This window comes from Enhydra lutris, unplaced genomic scaffold (genome assembly GCF_002288905.1).
Source record: "Enhydra lutris kenyoni isolate GAN:26980312 unplaced genomic scaffold, ASM228890v2 scaffoldscaffold4, whole genome shotgun sequence".
NCBI lineage: Eukaryota > Metazoa > Chordata > Mammalia > Carnivora > Mustelidae > Enhydra > Enhydra lutris.
In genome coordinates, this window is record NW_019154088.1 from 11,619,512 (window position 1) to 11,630,076 (window position 10,565).

Genomic DNA, 10,565 nt, shown 5'->3' on the forward strand with positions numbered 1-10,565 from the left:
CTTTTGCTTGGATGATCTGTCCATTTCAGTGAGGGGAGTGTTAAAGTCCCCTACTATTATTGTATTATTGTCGATGTGTTTCTTTGATTTTGTTATTAATTGGTTTATATAGTTGGCTGCTCCCATGTTAGGGGCATAGATATTTAAAATTGTTAGATCTTCTTGTTGGACAGTTCCTTTGAGTATGATATAGTGTCCTTCCTCATCTCTTATTATCGAACTCTTGTTTTAGCCTCTGGACTTTGGGGTGGTTTGTCTGAAGGCAAAAGCTAACTGAGGAGCTAAGCAAAGACACAGAAGAGGAAATGAACACAACGTACAAGTGCATGGGAAAAATGAATGCATGCATTAGTCTAAATTGACTAAGATTAATCTAAAATACTTCTGATCATAGAGAAAGCATAGGTGTGAAAGGTAAAGTTCAGACTGTAAAAATCAGGCTAGGAAGAAAAATGAACTCATTCTATTTCAGTAGGCAAAGGAAAGCCACTGAAGGACTTCAGAGCTATCTATATATACTTATCTATATATACTGAAGTATAAAATTTTATTTGGCAGGGAAGCTAGACAATTCACAAAATAAATAAGTGTGGTTTTTATAAGTAGTGTCATATATAGTTTATGTTAGATTCTGTTCTAACAGAAAAACAGAAAAATTATTTTAAAGATTTATTTATTTATTTATTTGAGAGAGAGAGACCACACACGTGTGAGTGCCCATGAGCAGGGGGAGGGGCAGAGGGCGAAGGAGACAAGCAGACCTCCCACTAAGCTCGATCCCAGGACCATCTAGCAGATGACTGAAATCATGACTGAGCCAAAATCAAGAGTCAGGTGGTAAACTAACCAGGCCACCCAGGTGCCCCAGGAAAATTATTTTTACCTACAATTTTAATCCCAATGGAAAGAATGCTAGCATTAATCATCAGAAGAACTCATGACGTGTCTAAAGAGTGTAGAAGATATTTTTGAAACTTTATTTGGGCATAAAGATAATACATAGATTTCTAATGACAGCATAGCTGTGAAATATGACTCCTCTTTGTTTGAGACTTTGTTTGAGTTCCAGACTACTGCAGTTCCTGGTATAATAAAGTAATAGAGATCAGACTTACCCTCCTACCTTCAACAACTAGCAAAAAGGGACAATGGATTTTAGATACTACAGAAAACAGGAACTACAGAACAGGGATCCATGAGAAAAGAGAAATAAATAAGGCAAACCTTACAACTGCCCCCAACTCACAACTTGGAAGGGAATTTCCAGGCCACAGCACAGGAATGGGGAACCCAAACAGAGCCCAGCAGTCTCACTGAGTTGAGGAGACAAAATTCAGAGTTCCAGGGAAGTCAAAACGGGACAAGAGGGGAGGACAGATCGGCACAAAGAATGAGCTGTGGATATCTAAAAAGGCTGATTCCCCTTGAGACTCTGGCTGAGTTTATAAGTGTATGTGTGTGAGGAAGTGAAATGATCAAAGCCAGGTTCAAATCACTGGAGAGGGGTAGGCAGAACAATCTCTGATACTCAAATAAGGCTGCAAATAGTTTGCATACTCACCAGAGTGAAAAAGACCTTCAAAAACATCCAGGGCATTGAATGTATCAAAGTATTCTCAAGTAACTTAACTGTCTTCCAAAATAAACCCTGAAAAGATTTAAAGGAAAAAAAAAATCCTAGCACATAATAACGTAAAATCATAATGCCTAGCACTCAAACAAATTACCGGGGATGCAAATAAGGAGAAATATCAGTCAATAAAAACAGACCCAAGTCAAAGCATTCTTGAGAAAGAAAAACAAAAATGGAGGTATTACAAACCCAGATTCAAGATCTACTACAAAGCTATAATAATCAAACCAGTATGGTATTGGCACAAAAACAGACACATAGATCAAAGAAACAAAATAGAGAACCCAGAAATAAAACTGCACACTTATGGTCAATTAATCTAAAACAAAATGAGCAAGATTATACAATGGAGAAAAAAATGGTCTCTTCAGTACATGTTGCAGGGAAAACTAGACAGCTACATGCAAAAGAATGAAACTGGACCACTTTCTTACACCATACACAAAAATGAACTCAAAATGGATTAAAAACCTAACTGTGAAACCTGAAACCATAAAACTCCTAGAAGAAAACATAGGCAATAATCTCTCTGACATTGGCCTTAGCAACATTTTTCTAGATAGGTCTCTGCAGGAAGGGAACAGGAAATAAAAAATAAACTATTGAGGCTACACCAAAATAAAAAGCTTTTGCACAATGAGGGAGACCATCAACAAAACAAAAAGGCAACCAACTGAATGGGAGAAGATATTTGTAAATGATGTATCTGATAAGGAGTTAATATCCAAAGTATATAAAGAACTTACAAAACTCAATGGCAAAAAAAAACAAAATAATCCAATTTAAAAATGGACAGAGATCCTAAATAGACATTTTTCCAGAGAAGACATAGAGATGGCCAACAGACACCTGAGAAGACATTCAAAATCACTAATTATTAGGGAAATGTAAATTAAAACCACAAGGAGGTATCACCTTATACACGTCAGAATGGCTAGCATCAAAAAGATAAGAAATAACAAGTGTTAGCAAGGATGTGGAGAAAAAGGAATCCTCTAACACTAATGATGTAATGCAAATTGGTACAGCCACTGTGGAAAACAGTATGGACAGTTCTCAAAAAACTAAAACTAGAAATACCATATGATCCAATAATTCCACTAGTAGGTACTTACCCAAAGAAAATAAAAACATTAATTCAAAAAGATATATGCACCCCGTGTTTACTGAAGCATTACCTACAATAGCCAAGATATGGAAGCAAACTAAGTATCCAACAAGAGATGAATGAATAAAGAACTTATACAGATGGAATAATATGGAATGTGGAATATTACTCATCCATAAAAGAATGAGATCTTGCCAACAGTGACAACATGGATAGACCTTGAGGGTATTATGCTAAGTGAAATAAGTCAGACAAAAACTAATACCATATGAGTTCACTTATATGTGGAATCTAAAAAAATTAAAAAACAAATTAAAAAAAATCAGATCCATAAAAGCAAAGAACAAGCTGCTGGTTGCCACAGGGGAGGGCAGTGGTGGGATGGGCAAAATGGATGAAGGGAGTGAGAGGTATAGAATTCTAGTAATAGAATTAATCATTCATGGAGATGAAAGGTTAAGCATAAGAAATATAGTCAATGGTATTGTAATAGCACTGTATGGTAACAGATGGGAGCTACATTTGTGCTGAGCATAGTACAACTCTAGGTTTTCTTAGCACTATGTAGTACACACTGGAAACTAATGTAACACTGTGTATCAATTATACTTTAAGAAAAAGGAAGGAAAGAGGGAGGGATGAGGGATGGAAGGAATCAGAGAAAGAAGAAAGGGAGAAAGAAAAAGAAGAGAGAAAGAAAAAGAAAGAAAGGGAGGGAGGGAGAGATAGACAAAGAAAGGAAGGAAGGAAGGAAGGAGGGAGGGAGGAAAGGGAGGGGGGCAGAAGGGAAGGAAGAAAGAAAAGGAAAGGAACAGAAAGGGAAAAGGAGAAAAAGAAAAGAGAAAAAAAAAGTAAAAGCAGACCCAGAAAAGATACAGATGACAGAACTGGTAGACAAGGAATTCTAGACATGAAAAGTATATATCTGAGATTAAAAAACAAAAAAAACAACACTGTATAGGGTTAACACCAGATTAGCGACCACAGAAGAAGGAATTAGTGAACTTCAAGGTAGAGAAAAAAAACTACCCAAAATTAAACATACAGAGAAAAAGAAACCAAACCAACATAGTATCAGTTAGCTATGTGCTAAAATCAAAAAGCCTAACATACATGTAACTGGAGTCCCAGAAGGAAAGAACAGATTGTTTACACTTTTACTTTGTTGTCAGTTACTGTAACCATACTGTGTTATATAAAGTTTCTCTCCACTTTTAGTAGATATTTTAATTTCTAGATATGCCTATTGGGCCCAGAAAAATTCCATGTTTGGGGGGAAAAAATCTAAAGAGAAAATGTCTTAAATTTTTTCAAATCTGATGAAAACTATAAATATACCAAACACCCCCTATTAAAGTGAAAGATCAGATGCTTTCAAAGTAATCATGCTCTATTATGTAAATACTATTTGGAATATATATTCTGTAGTCCAATTATAGATTATAGTTAAGTACAGAGTGGCTATCTCATGTATCTCAAAACTCAAAATAATATACTTTTCACATAATAAAAAATAAACTCAATTCTGTTTTTAAACAAGCTGAGTTACAGACAAAAATTATCAGAGACTATACAACAGGTAAGTTTTTTAAGGCATCTAATAATATCAACATAAACAACAGAAATAAGAGTGGAGAACAGGATAAACCCCATGTGATTTTGTTTTTGTTTTACCCCACATCAAAACAGAGGTTTCAGCAAGACTCTCTCAAAAGGGTTATTAAAAAGTGATGAAGGGTATGGACATTGGGGAGGGTATGTGCTATGGTGAGTGCTGTGAAGTGTGTAAACCCGGCAATTCACAGACCTGTACCTCTGGGGATAAAAATATATTATATGTTTATAAAAAAATAAAAAAATTTGATAATAAAAAAAAATTTGCAACTAAAAAAAAAAAAAAAAGAAAGAAAAAGTGATGAAGGGGCACCTGGGTGTCTCAATGGGTTAAAGCCTCTGCCTTCGGCTCAGGTCATGATCCCAGGGTTCTGGGATTGAGCCCCACATCGGGCTTTCTGTTCAGCAGGGAACCTGCTTCCTCCTCTCTCTCTCTGCCCGCCTCTCTGTCTACTTGTGATCTCTGTCAAATAAAAAAATAAAATCTTTAAAAAAAAAAAAAGTGATGAAGATTTGTGCATAACCCTACTTGCTGACAGCAAAAGGAAAGGAACATTCAGTTACCACTTATACTTCATTCAAATGTTCCTTCTAAACTTTTACAGGAGGTAAATTACACTTACAGGATCATGGAAGCTCTCTGGGTTCAATAAATATATTCAAGAAGGTAAGAAACTTTACAAGTCAGTATGGTTACAAATACTGACAACAGGATAAAAGTGTAAACAACAACCTAGTTCTCTTCTCCCTGACTACCACACTAACAACTACAGAAGTACAGTGTTAACTTACATGTCCAGATTAAAATGAAATTATTAAACAAGACCATTCCTTGGATAAAATCTTCTGTAACCATATCAACCAAACAAAGCATTATATCTACGATCTTCCCATTAAGACAAAGAAAACAGCAATACAGGAAACTTCTCTGTAATGATCTCCATTGTAATTATATTTTAAGTATATTAATTTCCCTTATTAAAAATAGCAAAACTGAAGTGAGAAGAGATTAAGTAATCTAAGGTCCTATGATATGTTACAGTAGAAATGAGAATACATTAAAATCTCATCTTGAGGGGCGCCTGGGTGGCTCAGAGGGTTAAGCCTCTGCCTTCGGCTCAGGTCATGATCTCAGGGTCTTGGGATCGAGCTCCACATCGGGCTCTCTGCTCAGCGGGGAGCCTGCTTCCTCCTCTCTCTCTCTGCCTGTCTCTCTGCCTACTTGTGATCTCTGTCTGTCAAATAAATAAATAAAATCTTAAAAAAAAAATCTCATCTTGATGCATATTAACAGTTTATATTCATTTGTTTTAAAATCATTTATTGGGCGCCAGGGTGGCTCAGAGGGTTAAGCCTCTGCCTTCGGCTCAGGTCATGATCTCAGGGTCCTGGGATCAAGTTCCAAATCGGGTTTTCTGCTCAGCAGGGAGCCTGCTTCCCCCTCTTTCTCTGCCTGCCTCTCTGCCTACTTGTCATCTTTCTCTGTCAAATAAATAAATAAATCTTTAAAAAAAAGAATCAAGAACATATAAAATAATAATCACAAAGAGAAGAATAATTATGTCTACCATAGTCATATAACATAAATATAGATCAAGAAATCTGCTTAAAAATCACCTGCTTAAAAGATGAAATGGTCTGGCATAACTGATACTCACATTATGTAAATAATTTAATTTCAATCTGTATTTTGAAGACTTTTATTTTTTTAAAGTAATGTCTACACCCAGCGAGGGGCTCAAACTCACAACGTTGAGTTTGAGAGTCACATGCTCTACCAGCTGAGCCAGTCAGGTGCCCCTCAATCTGTATTTTAAATCTGCAATCAAAGCTCACCAGATGTTAAGGAAGATAGAAACTTTTTTTTTAAAGATTTGTATTTGCAGGGCGCCTGGGTGGCTCAGTGGGTTAAGCCTCTGCCTTCAGCTCAGGTCATGATCCCAGGGTCCTGGGATCAAGCCCCGCATCGGGCTCTCTGCTCCGCAGGGAGCCTGCCTCCACCTCTCTCTCTGCCTGCCTCTCTGCCTACTTGTGATCTCTGTCTGTCAAATAAATAAATAAAATCTTTAAAAAAAAAAGATTTGTATTTGCTATTTTCTTTTTTTTAAGATTTTATTTATTTGACAGACAGAAATCACAAGCAGGCAGAGAGGAAGGCAGAGAGAGAGAGGGGGATGCAGGCTCCCCGTCGAGCAGAGAGTCCGAAGCGGGGCTCGATTCCAGGATCCCGGGACCATGACCCAAGCCAAAGGCAGAGGCTTTAACCCACTGAGCCACCCAGGTGCCCCCGTATTTGCTATTTTCTTAACATACATTATTTTATATTATGTTTTTAAGATTTATTTATTTACTTGAGAGAGTGCAAGCGTGAGAGAGAGCACAAAGGAAGAGGGAAAAGCCAACTCTTCAACTGAGCAGAGAGCCCAATGAAGGGCTCGATCCCAGAAGCCTGGGATCACGACTCGAGCCAAAGGCTGACATTTAACCAGTGAGCCACCTAGGTTCCCTGTAAGATAGAAACTTTTGAGTGGTTATACTGTATGTGTTGTAAATATGCTGAAACTTCAGCTCTAAAAACCTCAACTTTTTCGTATAGACTTAAAGGCTCTTGTATCAAATATGGAAGTCTGACATTTAATCTGAAAGCACTGAGTACTTAGAGAATAAAAGCTATAAAAGCACTTTTGACACAAGGATTCCATCCACTAAAGCCTGGCGAGGGGGGTGTCTACCACTTGCATCACTATCATTTACAATATACTGGATAACAAAAAAGTTTAGTTTCAAAAATTTGTAAATACTGAAGATGTCCTGCAATACTGCTAATCAAATAAACTGACAAACCTCCAGCTATATTTTGAGTATTTCTCAAAAACCTCAAAAAAGAGAAAAAAAAAAAAGAATACATGAGTAGAATATGTTTGAGTAACATATGCTCAAATTGCTTTTTTAAAAGGATTTATTTGAAGTTTTATTTAAGTAATCTCTACACCGAACATGGGGCTCTACCTCATGACCCTGAGATCAAGAGTTGCACGTTTTTCCGACTGAGTCAGGCACCTCATATGCTCAAATTCTAAAGCTGCTGGCCACATATCTATAAATTTATTTATTTATTTATTTGGAGACAGAGCACAAGTGGGAGAGGGCCAGAGGGAGCGAGAGAAAGAGAATATTAGGCAGTCTCCATGCTCACTGTGAAGCCTGACACAGGGCTGGATCTCACAACCCTGAGTATCATGACCCGAGCTGAAATCAAGTGGGAAGCATAACCAACTGAGCCACCCAGGTGCCCCTAAATAATTTTTTTTATAGGAGTTGTTTTTTGTTGTTTTTTTTTTTAAAGATTTATTTATTTATTTATTTATTTGACAGATCACAAGTAGGCAGAGAGGCAGGCAGAGAGAGAGAGGAGGAAGCAGGCTCCCTGCTGAGCAGAGAGCCCGATGTGGGGCTCGATCTCAGGACCCCTAGACCACGACCTGAGCCGAAAGCAGAGGCTTTAACCCACTGAGCCACCCAGGCGCCCCTGTTTTTTTTTTTTTTTTTTAAGTGGAGAAGAAGTAAGCTACATTCTCCATAAATTCTCAAAGGTTGTTTTATTTTGTGAATCAATTCAGCCCACACCAGTTCAATAATGGTCATTAAACATTTTCCCTTATATACAGCCTTTTTTTTTTTTTTTTTAAGGCAAAAGACATTCATTAACTCACAGAGTTTCTAAGGATTAGGAATCTAAGAGTGTCTTAGTGGTTCTAGGTCAAAGCCTCTCATGAGTGGCAGTCAAGTTGTCATCTCTATATATAACTTTTTAAAGTTATAAAACAAAGAATTGACTGCCCCTGCCAAAGTTAAATTTCATGATCATGGTGAAGTAAGCTCCATTACATTTGTTTACATTGAAAAACCAACAATCTATCACTAATTCTCACATTTTAGTGCATTTTTTATGTAAAATACTTTCAAAATTGTCTAAATTACACAAACTTTACTTCTAACACTACATTTAAATATATCTGAAGTCCTACATAATTGAGTTCAATTTGCTAAAGCAAATGAGCCTAATCTTATGAAGATTTCCTGGGGCCTTAAAATAATCAATATTTTTTTTATTTTATTTATTTATTTTTTTTATTTATATGACAGAGAGAGACACAGCAAGAGAAGGAACAAAAGCAGAGGGAGTGGTAGAGGGAGAAGCAGGTTCCCCACTGAGCAGGGAGCCCAATGGGGCTCAATCTTCATGACCTGAGCCGCAGGTTCAGCATGCTTAACGACTGAGCTATCCAGGCGTGCTTATAATCAGTATTTTTTAAAGTCAAAAAAGACACAAAATCTGAATAGAGTATGCGCTAAATTATGCATTAACCATAGTACAAGATAATGAGCGAGATACATTATTCTTAGCCCCCTACTGAAGATCAAATTTGTTTCAATTTACTATCAGAAATTAAGTTAAATAAGCTAGGGACTTCATGTGTCTAACACTGAAAAAGGAAAAAACATTTCTTAACATCCTATCATAAAGGAAAAGTGCTAGAGAAACTTCCCTTCATAAGCATGCCTCAAACATCCCCTACAGTGCCTTGATAAAAATGTATCATACAGGAAAACATAAGCTTTTAAATTAGATTCCTTATGGTATCTTTTCCATTTGAATAAATTACAATATGCCATGGAAGTCCCAGGAATTAATATTAATAGAGTTAATATTAATTTTTCAAGATTACTCCTAATACTAGTATTTATCATTATTACTACTTCTTTGTAAGAAATAATACATGGCATCCAGCTCCCTAAATACTTTACAATCAATCTCCTATCTCCCCTTTCCCCAAAATAGAATGTTGACTCTATTCCATTTAGCCAAAAGAAAACAGCAAACACATCTTTATGGTCTTTCTGGCAAATCAGTGTTTAGAAACCAATGCAACTGTTACTAATGGCTCAGAACCAAACACTGTAACAAAACACACTGAGTGGATCCTCCCTGTGTGTGTACATGCGCCCATTCATAATAACGTGATCCTCATACATGCATTCAAAATCTCAGTTTCTACTAAATACCAGAACACCTCTACATAATACACAGCATATAAGAAAACTGCCCTCTTTAATGTTCAAAGAAAGAACAATTTCTACAGCTAAGGATGAGAAGAGTTAATACCGGGATTGCTGCCACCTATCAACTTTAATTCAAAGCAAAGTACAACTCAATGTCATTTTTACCTCTAACGCTGCCACGCTGAAACAAAATTAACTTCACTGTGCGATAAAGTATGCTGGCATCCCAATGGATTAGTTACTTCCCTGATTTGACATTACATATTTGTGGAGTCTTTTGTCCCTCCCACAGCATCCCAGAGTGTCAACAGCGTCTTAGTTAAGGCAAATGACGGGCAAATCCCTCAGGTCATTACTTCGCACCCTAAGTACCAAAAAGTCATGGCCTTCATGTCGTTACTACACAGCGAACACTGCATAGTCCCATTACCCCTTCTATTATATTTGGGGAGGTGGGGTGCGAAAGAAGCGCTCCGTGTATCCAGAGAACGCTGTGTTCAGTCCTGGTACCAGAAGCAGCACGAATACAAGTAATATGTGGGTCACCCACAGAGAGAGAAACAGTGGAAGCTTCGTGACCCTCCAAGTTCAGTGAAGACACCAAAAGCTTCTCAGGAAACGGGGCACAAGCCTTCGGGGAAAGGGGCAGAAGCAGAAGGTCTCCTAGGTGGAGTGACTACCTCTGGCACAAGCCCAGGGCGTGGGCGACTGAGGAGTCGCTCGTACCCTTCCCCTCCGCACCAGGGTCGGTCACTCCGCGAGGGGTGCGGCCCAAGGAGGGGGTCAGGACTGGGAGAGGGCGGGGCCCGGGGCACCCCAGCGGCCCCCTGGGGGTTCGGGGGGGGGTGTGTCCTACCTGGGCCGTGGCGGACGCAGGGATTTGGGGTGGAGGGCTCGGATCCAGCTCAGGGCCAGGACCCGCAGGGATCAACCCTCAGCAAGCGGGACCGCCGCCGCCTGCCCATCCCCCGCCGCCGACTGCGGCGGGACCCGAGCGCGGCTTCGAGGGCCGGCCGGCTTGGTAGTCCCCTCGGGTACCGTCCGCGTTTACTGGCGGCGGCGGCGGCTGCTGTAAATGCTGCTGCTGGCCGCCCCCAGCCGCTGCTCTTGTGCCAGCCCCTGCTCCCCCTCCTGCCGCCGCCGCCG

At 38.9% G+C, this 10,565-nt stretch overlaps 1 protein-coding gene across 1 annotated transcript in view; it reads right to left on the reverse strand.

Annotated features, from left to right (window-relative positions):
• LOC111140331 (tau tubulin kinase 2) overlaps positions 1–10,314 on the reverse strand; it is a 161,157-nt gene extending 150,843 nt beyond the window's left edge. Inside the window, exon 1 of the mRNA XM_022492616.1 lies at positions 10,276–10,314. The gene's annotated coding sequence lies outside the window, so the exon portion shown is untranslated. The remainder of the gene's footprint in view (positions 1–10,275) is intronic.
• Positions 10,315–10,565: the final 251 nt, after the last annotated feature.